At 42.0% G+C, this 15,523-nt stretch overlaps 1 long non-coding RNA gene across 1 annotated transcript; it reads right to left on the bottom strand.

The window, feature by feature from the left end:
• Positions 1 to 5,487: 5,487 nt before the first annotated feature.
• LOC137083637 (uncharacterized) lies at positions 5,488 to 6,793 on the bottom strand. The gene is made up of 4 exons (XR_010906562.1): positions 6,576 to 6,793; positions 6,375 to 6,462; positions 6,145 to 6,262; positions 5,488 to 5,847 (listed from the first exon to the last, which is right to left on the bottom strand). It is a non-coding gene; the product is annotated as an uncharacterized lncRNA (long non-coding RNA).
• Positions 6,794 to 15,523: the final 8,730 nt, after the last annotated feature.

Genomic DNA, 15,523 nt, shown 5'->3' with positions numbered 1-15,523 from the left:
AACACTAATCAGAAAACAAGGGGGAGGGATCTGACAATTACACGAGCACATGCTCAACATAACAAAACCCACATGTGCACACAAAACAGGACAGGCATGTGACATTACCCCCTCCTTAAGGAGCGGCTACCAGACGCTCCACTAGGGACAGGGATGGGAGAAACAGACCAGGGCGGGACGGGAGGGGCTGACCAGGGCGGGACGGGAGGGGCTGACCAGGGCGGGACGGGAGGGGCTGACCAGGGCGGGACGGGAGGGACTGACCAGGGGGGCACGGGAGGGACTGACCAGGAGGGCACGGGAGGGACAGACCAGGAGGGCACGGGAGGGACAGACCAGGAGGGCACGGGAGGGACAGGGGAAACAGACAAGGAAGGAACAGACAAGGGAGGGGCAAACAAGGGAGGGACAAACAAGGGAGGGACAAGGAAAACAAAAAGTTCAGGAGGCCATGGTGGCCCACAAAGTTCAAATGGCCAGGGCGGCCCACCGAGTTCGGGAGGCCCACCGAGTCCAGGTGGCCGGAGCGGCCCGCAGAGTTCAGGCAGCCAGGGCGGCGCGGTGAGAGCAGGACTCCTGGGTGGCGCGGTTAGTGCAGGGCGCCAGGGAGGCGCGGTGAGAGCAGGAAGCTTCAGTGGCGCAGGCAGAGCAGAGCGCCTCAGGGGCGCACGGAGAGCAGGGCGCCTCAGCGGCGCACGGAGAGCAGGGCGCCTCAGCGGCGCACGGAGAGCAGGGCGCCTCAGCGGCGCACGGAGAGCAGGGCGCCTCAGCGGCGCACGGAGAGCAGGGCGCCTCAGCGGCGCACGGAGAGCAGGGCGCCTCAGCGGCGCACGGAGAGCAGGGCGCCTCAGCGGCGCACGGAGAGCAGGGCGCCTCAGCGGCGCACGGAGAGCAGGGCGCCTCAGCGGCGCACGGAGAGCAGGGCGCCTCAGCGGCGCACGGAGAGCAGGGCGCCTCAGCGGCGCACGGAGAGCAGGGCGCCTCAGCGGCGCACGGAGAGCAGGGCGCCTCAGCGGCGCACGGAGAGCAGGTAGCCTCAGCGGCGCACGGAGAGCAGGTAGCCTCAGCGGCGCACGGAGAGCAGGTAGCCTCAGCGGCGCACGGAGAGCAGGTAGCCTCAGCGGCGCACGGAGAGCAGGTAGCCTCAGCGGCGCACGGAGAGCAGGACGCCTCAGCGGCGCACGGAGAGCAGGACGCCTCAGCGGCGCACGGAGAGCAGGACGCCTCAGCGGCGCGGGCCGAGCAGGACGCCTCAACACCGCAGGCAGGGCTGGACGCCTGGGAGGCGCGGTGAGAGCAAGGCGCCTGGGAGGTGTGATGAGAGCAGGGCGCCTGGGAGGCGCGGTGAGAGCCGGACGCCTGGGAGGCGCAGGGAGAGCAGGGCGCCTGGGAGGCGCGGTGAGAGCAGGGCGCCTGGGAGGCGCGGTGAGAGCAGGACGCCTGGGAGGCGCGGTGAGAGCAGGACGCCTGGGAGGCGCGGTGAGAGCAGGACGCCTGGGAGGCGCGGTGAGAGCAGGACGCCTGGGAGGCGCGGTGAGAGCAGGGTACCTGGGAGGCCTCTCCTGCCCAGCAGCGTGCACCGGAACAGAGTCCACCGGCACAGGGACCACCGGAACACGATCCACCGGCACAGGGACCACCGGAACATGATCCACTGGCACTGGGACCACCGGGATACGATCCGCCGGCATTGGGACCACCGGAATACGATCCACCGGCATCGGGACCACCGGAACATGATCCACTGGCACTGGGACCACCGGAACATGATCCACTGGCACTGGGACCACCGGAATATGATCCGCCAGCATAGGGACCACCGGAACGCAATCCGCTGGCATAGGGACCACCGGAACACGATCCACCGGCATCGGGACCACCGGAACACGATCCACTGGCACTGGGACCACCGGGATACGATCCACCGGCATTGGGACCACCAGAAAACGATCCACCGGCATCGGGACAACCGGAACACGATCCACCGGTACTGGGACCACCGGCACACAACCCACCGGCACAGACACCTCCGGAACAGGGACGAAGAGAGCCTTCCTTCTCCTCCTCCGTTTAGAGACTACCGGGACCTGGTCCAGCTGAACTAATTCCACCGGAACAGAGTCCACCGGAACAGTCCTCCTCTCCCTGGCCTCTCGTTCCTGCAGGCGAGCGAGGCCCTCGACCATTAACTCAAAGGAGACGTTCTCGTACGCGCTCCTAAGCACCCAGTCCATGGGCTCATCAAGCGCATAAAAGAACAAGTCCTTTAAAGGTCCTTCATTCAATTTCACTCCCTCAGCCGCTCTCAGGAACTCTCCCGCAAACTTCCTTAAATCCGCCCCTTGTTGGCGAAGGGACGCTAGAGACTGGAATCTTAGAATGCGCTCGTAATACGGACACGAGACTGGTGGGTGACGTGCATTCTTGCGCTGAGTCTTTGACATGGTCGGATCGTTCTGTCACGTTATAACTAAAGAAAACTGAGGTGAAGACTCATGTGCGCAAGAATTATAATTTATTATGACAAAATAAAACATAAACACAAAACAAAACCCACAAGGGGGAAAACCATAAACTAGAAAATACATAAACTGAAGACATACCAACACAGGGAACCGGGAGACGAAGACAAGACATACAACGATCCGACCAAGACTGACAAACACAAGGAGCTTATAAAGGGAAGAAATCAAAAGGGAATCAGGGAACACAGGTGGGGACAATAACACTAATCAGAAAACAAGGGGGAGGGATCTGACAATTACACGAGCACATGCTCAACATAACAAAACCCACATGTGCACACAAAACAGGACAGGCATGTGACACCACTTCACTGACAATTCTGAAATTCAAAAATGTTTAATCCTCTTTATTAATTTACTTTTATGACTATATTATTGTGTAATTATTTGTCCCATTTTAATCTAAATATTTTTTAAATATCAAACTGCTAAATGATAAATTGATAACATTAATAGGCTATAATCTATTAATTAACCGTTCTAATGTCTAGAAAAGTAAGTCTGCCAAGCTCTGATAATGTATGCAATATAATATTATATTATCCATTAAAAAAACAATAGGCCTACCTTTAGTTCACGGATGTGTCTGTCATCGCATGCTTTAAGTCAGACAGTCTGAGACACTGATGCTTCTCTGCAAAGGGTGCAGTTTGTCTTAGGTTCATCTTAAGTTACTGGACAGCCCTATGGAAATCCTCTTGCGTTCAAACTGTGGACGCGAGCTCGACGTGTTTTTAAAAAAACGCGCAAGTTTCCAGCGCATGTTCTCGAGACTCCGTCGCTATGGCAGCAAAGCGCCGCCAAAACGCAATCTTGTGCATCGCGTCCCGTATTGGTCGCGTCCCGTATCTAAAACATACAATTCCTTAATCTATTTCCTTAGCCTTTGATATAGCTCACCTATAGGGATATATGTCATAGTTCTGTGAAATTGTCCAGTGTAATTTATTTGCACAATGAACTTTTTATATTTTCTGAATATAAGTGTTAGAAGTGGAAAATAAACTGGGTTCACTGTATCACTCATACAGTTACTTGTCTCCACCTACTGGCAATGACCGGACCAGAACTAATCGTTCTTTTGTGTGTCGTGTTTGTAGACTAAATTCAGAGTAGGCTAGTGTAATATCATCCTAGTGTAGTATTCTTTGTGCCATATTAATATTTTACAGAAATAGTGGTTGTTATTGTTCCTAGTACAGCAATAATTATTCACTCAACCGATTTGTTCAAACATCTCAGATTTGTTTGAGAACGAAACACGTGGCAGTGAGTCACCCGATTCATTCAGTCATTCATTCAGCCGATTAATTCGCTCTGATTCACTGATGAACTGAACCTTGCTTGTATTGCTTTGAGTTGGAAATGATGATACTGTTGTAGCTTCGTTTGGAATTGTTTGTCTTTGGAGTCAACACAGACAGAGAAACGGACAATATAGAGTCAAAGTAAGTTATTAAATATGAACTTATTGTATATCTTGTATAAAAGCAAAATCACTCTTGCACGCTAGTTTTGATTGGTATCAGTGCAGTGTAAAGCGGGCCTTCATCTGCGCACAGTGCATTGTGCTCACTAAAAAAGGGGAACCAAGCAGCCAATTATTGAAAAAATGATTTTACTGCCAGTAAACAGTTATTTCAGTGCAAGCTCAAACTGTTCATGTCTTGCCTTTCTACCTAGTGTAACAACTGTTTATTTTGGTGGTTTGAGTCACTCACTTACGGCTACCTTGTCAGATGATATAGGACAGCTTATATATTTTCACAAGTGAGAACTTTGGCTCTATTAATTTTATTTGATGCTTAATTTTTATTTTGAGAAGAATTATTAGTCTGGTTTTGTGGGGTTTAGCTGGGAATTATTGTCAGTAATGAGTTAACAAATCAGAAAAAAACCCTGCTTGCACTGTTCAGTAACATCGAGAGAGAGAGAGAAATTTGACGTCTCGCCCTTTAAATAATTGCCAGGGTCACTGCATTAAAAAAGGTGTATCCTGGACCCGTATACTCCTGTATACACTGCTGAAATTCGGAAGAATCCGGGAGTATACTGGCCGGATAGGTCAAATTCCATGGATCGGTATATATCCGTATACATCCGGAATGATACCAAATCGGATGTATGTTGTGGCCGTATACTTCCATGCTACAGCCATTTGTTGCCATGGCAAGTAATCCCATCAGGTTTTTTCAGGAGACATTTTCACACCTCTGAGCAGCTTTGCCTCCCATCCCCTATTGGCCTTTCAACTCAAACTGGATTGGTTGTTCTTTTAAAACCACTCCCAAAACCCAAACTGCTATTGGAGGACAGGGCACATTGAAAACCCAGTAAAGTGATTTTATTGGTTACTTTTAAAACTTAGCCCACCCAAGGCCTTATAGCTTAGTGATTTGATTGGTTATAGGTCAGCTATGCAGATACTGCTCATACACCATAAACCCCACCCCCCTCTCCCCCCAAAGGAAAAATACACGCAAAAAACAATTTAGGAAAATATGGAATATTTATTAAGGTACATAAAACATTACCAAGAGCATTTTAAACAAGCAAAAGAATAGAATGGAGAAACAAAAACAAGTGAACAAAATGTATTTAAAAGGGATGAAAATGTAAAGAACAAAAAAATACAAAAATAAAGGCATTTAAAAGGAACAAATAAACAATATAAATATAACTATATAAAATAAACATAAGTTAAAATGAAAGGGTAAAAAAGGCATGAAAAATAAAAGTAACGCAACATATTTAAAAGTTGGCAATATAAAGAAATAAATACAGTGTATCTAAAATGTAACATAAAATGAGACGATGCAAAAATGTAAACATTATAAAATTAGAACCAGAATGTTAAAAAAAGGTTATATAATATACATAAATGTTCTAAGTAAACAATAAAAATAAGTGGAAAAAAAACTCCCAAAGAGCATTGTAAACATATTATAAAATGAATGGGGAAAAAAAGTGAGCAAATTCTATTTAAAGGACGGCGATGTAAAGGAATAAAAGAAAAAAATGCATATAATATATGTTCTAAGTAAACAATATATATAAGTGGAAACATTTCCAAAGAGCATTGTAAAAATACATTATAATGATGCACTGATGATGTGACGTGTAGCATGGGTCAGCCTCTAGTCTGGTTCGTAGCACTTGGCAGAGCGCAGACAACCGTGGTTCTGTTTGGTGGAGACCTCACCATCCACACTGGCCTTCCATCAACAGCATCATCTTTATCAGACATCTGCTCTATTGTTGCAGTCTCTCACAGGTCTCTTTCTGTGTTAGCTTGTACAACCCTGGACCTGGTCTCCAGCAACTGCAAAACATGACAGTAATTTAACCACTAAAACACAGACTGTGTTTACATGTGGAACAATAATGCAACTATGTATTCTAAGAGTAAGGTCTTAATCGCAGGAAGGTGCTCACATGACAAGCAGAACTCTTCACTCCAGTTTACATGCAATTTGCATTATTCACTAATGAGTATGGTTATGTCACACTCAGATTTGATCAAAGTATTGGGTTTGCATGAGGTAAAGTTTAATAACAATATTGACAAAATCATATCTCCTAAAGAGAAAATAAATGCTTAGCAAGTTTCTTAACTTACCCTTCACTTTCTTTGACGGTTCTTTGCCATGTTGTTCATAGTGTGTCTTTTTTTGGGCCTTTTCAGGCTGAGCCACAGAATACTTCCTCCGTGGTGTCTCAATATGTCTTGCAACCTGCTAAATAAATCATGAATAATTGTAATACCAATAAAAGTAAGCAAAACAAAGCACACATGGTAAATATTAATATAAAATTACTTTAAAAAAGTAATACAATCTTTAAGATTACCTTTTACACATTCAGGGTCAGCATCTGTAAAAGTTGTCCTTAATTCTTCAAAGGAAAATGGTCAAAGCGAGGTTGTGTGATGACTATTCTGGGGGGAAAGTTGCAGTTATAATTAATGAAATTCAGTTTTGGCATTTCAAATCCATATGACGTTAGAAGTAGGTTAACCTAACATTTACAGTAGACAATAAGCAGTCTTACCCAGTTTGTGGATCGTATTTGTGCGGGCTGTTCTCTGAATTGTGGAGGCACCTTACAGATTCCTGTAAAGTTTGAAATTAAAATGCGTTTAAACGGATTCACAATCTGCAAGAACCACAATATTTTCAAGTTTGAATAAGATGGCCATCTAAGTAACCGCTGGAGACAAAACACATAACGCTATAAGGCTAACGTTAATTGTAAGCCAACTTTGGTGTACAGGCAAATTATATAACAATAACTGAACTTACCTCACGTTAAGTGCCCTTTTAAATCTTTTCTCAGTGTTGTTAGGCTCTTCCTGAAAGTTGGTCCGTGCTGCTCATACTTTTGCTCGAGAGAATAACGTTAAAGACGCTGGAGAGCCTCTTGGAGAAGATCAGCCTGTTCATGCTGTGCAGATATTAAAGTAGTAAGCTGACGAGATATAGCATTCTGGCCGGAGATCAGCTGCTTCATCAAGGCATTCACAGTAACTGGGCTTGAGCTTGAGGCTGCTTGTCCTCCTTTGTTCAGTGGAGTAGAAAAACTAAGGTTCCTTTTACTCTCCATATTAAATCTGTCGAAAATGATCGATTCCAAATCTCAACCAAACACCACAAAAAAAACAACAATCCGTTCTCTGTACTTCCGGAAACAATGCGGAGGTTTCAACTTTCGCGCGCATGAAACAATACACTACTATTGGGTGCGCCTCCGTCCCCACCTGTATTGTGAGTGGTTGATTTCAAACCTCAAACCGCCCCCTCTTTGGCGCGTGTTGTTTTCTTGCTAATCCCCACTCAAACCACGCCCTCGGTATGACGCGTCGCAGGTGTATCTTTAATTTGGTGCAAAAATATAATGCTGGACATAATTATCGATCAACATGGAAGGACAACCACCTGTTGATAATAATACAAGAAAGAGAGCTCGGCGGTTTTGCGACCACTGCAACGAGAATGTTTCACATGCATATTTTTATCTTCACAAAAAAAAGTTTTTTTTTCACAATGGAGCGATTACAGCTGAGACAAATCACAACACAGAGCTGGAAGTAAGTGCATGTGATGAACTTCATCCAGACGAAATGAGACCTGTGGACTGGGAAGATGCTGGTATTCATTTGGGTAAGTTACTGAACATTTTTTTTAATGTAAAATCAAATGACAAGTAAAATAAGATGGTGATCATCAGCATTTGTTTTATATATTTACTGATGTCGTGCAACATTACACTGATGTTCATGATCTGCTTTGGTTAGAGTTGACACACAATAGTGATTTGCTTGTTTTCAGAATGTAGTAAGTTTGTGTTTTTTCCAGTATAGGCATAAGTCTTGTTAATACATTGTAACTTTTATTTATTACAAATTTGGTCATAGCTGTATTTGCTGAACATTTAAATCATGATGGGCCATTCATAACAATAACTAAAGTTATTTGGATAAACTATTACGAATGGCCCATTAACATTTCTATGGCCCATCATGACCTGTACACATGATGTACTGTAAAGTGCATGATATGTGATTCTAAGGGATTTTAGTAAAACGCTGCTAGCTTTAAGATAATGCTAGACAAATGCACAGCTCCAGCCATTAACCAATTGGTGTTGTGATGTTTCACTGTTTAAACTAAATCTTTGTATTTAGTAGGGCTGGGCGATATGACGAAATATATCGTCTGGACGATAGAAAATGTCTATCGTTTTATATAAGGCTCTATCGCTTACGCCACGATAAGGCGTTTATGGCAGAATTTTACGTCAAGATGCACCTCACGCCATGGCATGCCCATGCAATACATAAACGCGCTCCCTCTGTCTCTCTCTCGCTCTCTCACTCACACACACACACGCGCTGCAGCCTCCCTTCCACTCACATCACTTTTTTAAAATCCCCCACAGCGCGAAACACGAGTCCCGCAAACGCGCCGCAGAGGAGCTTGTTTGTAATCAGAGGACAAATGGCTCCTTAGTTTCGAAATGGTTTGGGTACAAGGTGATCGCGTTGAAAATAAAGGCGTTTGTCCAGCCTTAGAAGCTCATTTGAATCATTGCCGCGGCTCATTTAAGAAAATGACAGCTCCGAAGAGACGCCGCTTTAGTTTGAGGTAACGTTACTGCTAACAATAATAAAGAAAGACGATCAACACCTTATGTGTAATATATTTCCAAATGTAAGCCCATCTTAAGCGAAATGCACGCTTCATCCTGTCGTCTGCCCTGGCTCTAACCTCAAGTGTTTACTTTTTGCAAACCTTGTGAGCGCGCAAACCCAAACGCTGTGACCTCGCGCCAAATGTTTTTATTGGTTTATTAAGTACAAACAGGCGAGTTATGAAAAATTGAGTGCGGGGGATATGTTCAATCACACAAAAAGATTTTGGAATGAGACGGCCAACTGTAGTAGCGTTTAGTCCACTGTCTATAATAGCCTAATTTAGAGATCACTTTTTTATTTATTTTAACATACAACTTTGATCGGTTAACGTTGATACGGTCAGCCATCGGTCAAACGTTCATCGGTTAACATCCCTAGGCAGGTGTTAACTTTACTAAGAGTCTTGCTTTAAAAAAAGGTTCTAAATAAAATAAAAATGTAGTCCATACTACCTTTATTTGTTTTGTATATCATTTCAAACTGCATTTCCACATTGCAATTTTGTATAGACTATTCATAAACTGAATTAATAGAAAGGTTGCTATATCGTTATGTATATCGTTATCGGGATATCAAATGAGCTATATCGGGATATGAAATTTTGGCCATATCGCCCAGCCCTAGTATTTAGCTTGTGTATGTAAATTTGTGTGTCGCTAAAATCGTTGTATTGTTCTTTAATTGTTACAGAGGACATTGGAGACCAAGAGCAAGTTTATTTCTGCATATTTGAAGAAACCAAGCATTTACATGAGAACCAAGATTTGGCAGATCTTCTTGATTTATCCATCACTGAAGGCAAGGCTCCTTACATTTAAATTGATGCACACAGACACATGTGTATTGTTACACTTCTATTAATTTTTTCTAAAAAAAAAAAACCTCTAACAAATGTCTTTTTTTTTTTTTTGAAGAAGAAGAAGAAGAAGAAGAAGAAGAACGCAATGAGCTGCTCAGGCTTTCCTTGGAGCTCAGTGAAACGTCTTCAGATGATGACCGTGACCATGAAGAGCAACATGTCTTTACAGATGGTCAGCACTGAACATTTGGATTTTAAAGATGACAAACCTGAAGAAGATAATGACAATAGAGACAGCTCTGCTTTATTACTTGTAAAGTTATTAGCAATAATGCTTTTAACCTGGCAAGCATTGTTCAACATTTCAGACAATGCCATCACTGCACTGCTGCTATGCCTCAGACAAATGATGGCTCATTGGAAATATTCTCAGTGTTGATTGGTGTCTCCTGGGTTTGCCACTGTGGCCTTTGGTTTACTCAGTTGGGGACACACAAACTATAACACTAAATTTATGATCTAAGTTATTCAACTAAATATACAAATAAAATGAATTAATTAGGTCTTATTTAATTCTATAAACTATAATATTGATCTGCCAACATTGTTGACCCTACAGCCAACTAAAATTTTGTTGCAATACTGTCTCGTTTGACACTGTGAAGTTACTTTGAAACAATCGTCTTTGTAAAAGCGCTATATAAATAAAGTTGATTGATTGATGCAATTTGCTGGTATGATTCCCAAGACTTTATATTAACTAAGAAAATACACCAGTACGACAACTTCACTGAATATGCTGTCTGTCCAAAAAGATGATAAGCTTCAATGGCAAGGAATATCTGTACCCCAAACTAACCTATTGTTACAAGAAAGTAACTCTGTCCTTAGAGACCTTGGTAAAAAAGACCTGGGTTTTTTAAAAAGAGAGGCATGGAGAGAAATACAAATTCTTGGACGGACCAGTCCTCGACCCAAATGCAGAGCTGCGTGCTGGAGTCATTAAGAGATTTCTTATAATCAGTGTTAAAAACTAACATGCGTACTATATGCCATGTTGTTGCAAAGGTTTCGTGGTTGCACCCTCATCCAGACAGATGTTTCTTTGGGAACCCTGTATATATGGCACACAGACTGATTGTGCAGCAGCGTTCCTACCTGTGGAACGTATTGCAGGGAGATGTGTACTAAGTACATACATTGTGCAGTTAAGTCAGACAAAAGAAAAGGTATCAGCCATAATTCCCATTTGCACAATGTTTGAGATTTAGCCCCATGCGATTTCCAACGACCTTCTTTTTATTCCTTTAATTTTATTTTGAGCATATCTGGGGGTTTTGTGTTTTTAAAGCCATGTTTTCATTATTTCACATTAATGTACATTCCTTTTTATTAAATGTTATTGTTATTAACTGCATTTTGTAAAACTTCACAATAAATGTGTGTTATTCTAAAATGGTTGGTTTAATTTTCCTTTATTTGTTCCATTCAATTCCTTAATTTAAATACTCTGTTTTTGTGACTATATGTTCGGGGTGTTTATTTTGTAGTGTTTTTATAAAAACTTTGATTAAGAGTCATAATTGTCAATCCTGAAGTCCTCCCCTGCCACCCCTCCCTCTGAGAACAGCCAACACCTTAGTGTCATTAACATATGAAAGGCCTTCTTCACACCTAACAGTCACCAGTCCTAGCACCCAGCAGTGTTTCAGCTGTATATTTCCGTGAAATTTCACTGATGCCTGTATATGTCCGCATATGTGAGGTTTCCGGGTGTATCTTGAAATATACTGTTCCGTGTTACTCTGATCCGCTTTTTCCCACATACGTCCGGTAAACCTCAAATTACACAGGAGTTTACCATGCCCGGATAATGCCGTATTCCAGGGTTTTCATGCAGTGGGTGTATGAATCATTTATTAAATAATACATTTTTAATGAATGCGTTGTCTACTCTTTGGCATGTAAGGGTTAGAAGAGGAACAATTGAGGAATCTCAAGAGCCTTTAAAGTTTATACTGTGTCCTGTTTTAATTACTGCGACCAATATGCTAATTGTCATGAATAAAGCATTTGCATAAGCTGTGGACAGCCCAGCTTAATGACAATAAAGTCTCCAGAGGACAATTTACTTGGACAGTTTGCTAGTTGTCATACCTTCATAGGGGAATCAGGACCAAACAAATGACAGAATGGACGGTTTAAAAATATATCCCACAGGACAGTGGCTGAGGCACGATCTTATATAAAATACAGAAGATTTATTACTTTAATGATGTTCTGTTTTTTTTTTAGCTCTCAGAAACAAGCTTTCAGTTATTTTAGCTACATTTGTATTATAATAGGGTGTCTGTTCATATCCTTTCCCCCTAATAAATATATTACTTTAAAATGTTATCTGTTTATTAGCAGTTGAACAGACACTTGCAAACACAAAAATCTATCTTAAAGCCACATACGACCAACATACGACCAACTGTAATGGAGATTTGGGGTATTTCATTGAAACATCTAATATAATAAGGGTCAAGGTGTGCTTCCTGACTTACTCGTATCTCAGGAAATAAGAAGTTGCAAGACTATAGTGGTTGTCTGTGAAAAGAGATGTGATTAAACGCAGCATTAGATGTCTTAATTGAGGTCAGAGAACTCCTCACTGAATAGTAAAATGACACATACTGCATCTTATTGGATTATTATAAATTTGCTTGTTCTGTGAAAGGGTCTGACTAAAAATAATAGTTTATGCTTAATAATGAAATGTTACCTGCATGGGTGATGTGAGCTGTAGGATTAAAAAATACAATCACTTCCATTGGTCTTCACATAGTTTGATGGAAATACTTTTTTCTGACCTGCAGAATTTCATTAAAACCAGATCTATTTTTAGCAGAATATGAATATGTTTGTTTCATCAGAATCAGTTATAGAGAGACATTTCCAGATATTGTAATTTATTTTTGTTGAAAGTTTTATTGACCATTTATACAAGAGATTCAAGTGTCGGTCAAATCCCGTTCACCTCTGATCCTCAATTTGTTGCTGAAAATAACCTGCAATTTTAGCTCATTCAGTGTGACAATAAATCTAATTCAATACAAACCAATCTGTTATGCCCTGACAGTAATTTGTTGTTGGTAGCCAAACTGAATGGTCAGGTCTGGTCATGTTCTCTGATGTCTTTTATAAATTAAACAATACAAATAGACCTTATTCACAGCGGCGGCATAATTTTTAACAGGAATGAAAGTGAGGCTAAATGAGCGGGATAGACATACACTATATTGCCAAAAGTATGGGATACCCCTCCAAATCATGGAATTCAGGTGTTCCATTCACTTCCATGGCCAAATGTGTATACAATCAACCACCTAGGCACACAGACTGCTTCAAACATTTGTGAAAGAAGGGGTCGCTCTCAGGAGCTCAGTGAATTCAAACATGGTATCGTGATAGGTTGCCACCTGTGCAATAAATCCATTCGTGAAATTTCCTCCTCACTACTAAATATTCCATGGTCAATTGTTAGTGGTATTATAACAAAGTGGAAGCAATTGGGAACAATGGCAACTCGGCTACGTAGTGTTAGGCCCTGTAAAATCAATGTGAGGCGCACAATGTGCTGAAGTCGCCAACTTTCTGCACCGGCAATAGCTACAGACCTCAACTTTCTGTGGTCTTCAGATTAGCTCAAAAACAGTGCATAGAGAGCTTTATGGAAAATGTTTCCATGGCTGAGCAGCTGCATCCTGGCCTTACTTCACCAAGTGAAATGCAAAGCGTCAGGTGCAGTGGTGTAAAGCACGCAGCCACTGCATGTGGATACGTGTTCTCTGGAGTGATGAATCATACTTCTCTGTCTGGACGAGTTTGGGTTTGGCGGTTTCCAGGAGAATGATGCTTGCCTGACTGCATTAAGCCAAGTGTAAAGTTTGGTGGAGGGGGAGTATGGTCAGTGTGGGGTTGGGGTTGGGCTTGGCCCCTTAGTTTAGTAAAAGGAACTCTTAATACTTCAGCATACAAAGACATTTTGAACAATTTTATGCTCCCAACTTTGTGGGAACAGTTTGGGATTTCCTGTTCCAACATGACTGCACAACAGTGCATAAAGCAAGGTCCATAAAGACATGGATAAGCGAGTTTGGTGTGGAGGAACTTGACTGGTCTGCACAGAGTCCTGCATGCAACCCGATAGAACACGTTTGGGATGAATTAGGGCGAAGACTGTGAGTCAGGACTTCTCATCCAACATCAGTGTCTGACTAAAAAATGATCAAAAGAATGATCAAAAATTTCTAAAACACACTCCTAAACTGTGTGGAAAGCCTTCCCAGAAGAGTTGAAGCAGATAGATGCAGAGGGTGGGCCAACTCTATATTAAACCCTATAGATTATGAATGAGAATGTCATTAAGGTCATCTGCATGTAAAGCCAGGCATCCTACAAATTTTAGCAATATAGTGTACATCTCTTTAGTGTATACATCTCTCTTTTTTTCTGCAGAGATGTCCTTGAAAACACAGTATGTCTCTCCTTTATAGCCTCACTTTCATTTCGCTGTCATGGCACTGCTCTGAATAAGGTCTATAGATACTGCATGACCTCCAATGAGTGGATTTATTGAAGATGCTTGTTGGAAATATCAACTCTGATATGCTCTAAACATGTTTAGGACTTTTCATCAGTAAAACTGCAGGTGCCCCCCTCCTCCCCACTCTAGAGCCTTGCCCCCCCCCCCCCCCCCCCCATCTTCCCCTCCCTAACTTTGATGATCCAAAAACTGTACTTGTAAAAACAACCCGCCAGTATGTCCAATACATTTACCAAAAGCAAACAATTTAATTTTTTATTTTAAATGTATTAAAATTAAAATACATAAAATACCCCTCCCCCGCCCCTCAAATACTTAGCTTCTTCCCTGTTTCAAATGTGTAGAGTGGCGTTTGCTCAGTCTGCCCCAGAGCCCCTGAAGGTGAAGTGAGTTTCCCCAGGTGTAGTTTAAACACACGTTTAACTTAAAATTACATTTGTATTGAATGTATTGTATGCTAAAGACGATTAGCATCAGCAAACAGCGAGTCTATTACGTTAGCCAAAATCAGTGGTTGTGCTTCGTAAGAGCACTCTTCCCTTTGATTATTTTGATTTTAGTAAAGACAAGAACAGCTCAATAAAAAAATATTAAAATATTGTATCCATAACTGCCAACTCTCACGCATTCACCGTGAGACACGCAATTGACACTTTTCACGCTCTCACGCCAAACGTATATTCTCACGCACAGAAAAATTGTGAAGCAAAGAGGACACGGAGACCGACAACAGAGACAGAGGTTACTTATATAAAAAAATCCCAGCTCACAGATTCTGTCACTTTTATTACGAAATTCAAACAATAAATGCTGTTTTGGCGCTTGTAAATGCTGCAGACCTCTAACTGCACGTGGACCGATCATCTCTAGGCTACTAGCTAGCCTAAATAAATACGAATGAACAATATTGAAAGAAACAGTAGCTACAACTTACTTAAATGTAGCTATAGAGTATTTTGCTAAATATGTGTAGTGAACCATAATACATATTTATTATATTTTTATTTATATCATTAAATAAATTTTTTATTGTAATAAAAAACACATTATATGTAATTTGAGTTATTTTGAACCTTAAATAACACTGCTAGCTGGGAAAGGTAATCAGTGTTATTCACTTCGTGATCATCATAATGTTATGCCTGATTGGTGTATTTGCACAAAGACAGAGGGGACAGTAGCCGTGTTTCCATTACAGATTTGCGCAAAACATTTTTGGTACTTTCTAAATGTCGATAAAACCTTGTAAAATTACACTGTTTCCATTTAACCAATGTTATAAGAATTAAACATAATTTTTTCCTTTCATGATAAGTCATTCCAAAAATCATGGCAACAGATGTTGGTAGGTTTACACATATCCTAGCCACTGCACTAGCCATTATTTTTAATTGAAAGGGAGCGGTCACGTATAC

The sequence above is a fragment of the Pseudorasbora parva genome, chromosome 7 (genome assembly GCF_024679245.1).
Source record: "Pseudorasbora parva isolate DD20220531a chromosome 7, ASM2467924v1, whole genome shotgun sequence".
NCBI classification, from domain to species: Eukaryota; Metazoa; Chordata; class Actinopteri; order Cypriniformes; family Gobionidae; genus Pseudorasbora; species Pseudorasbora parva.
Note: the sequence above shows the minus strand (reverse complement) of the source record. Positions and strands in the feature narration are given on the sequence as shown.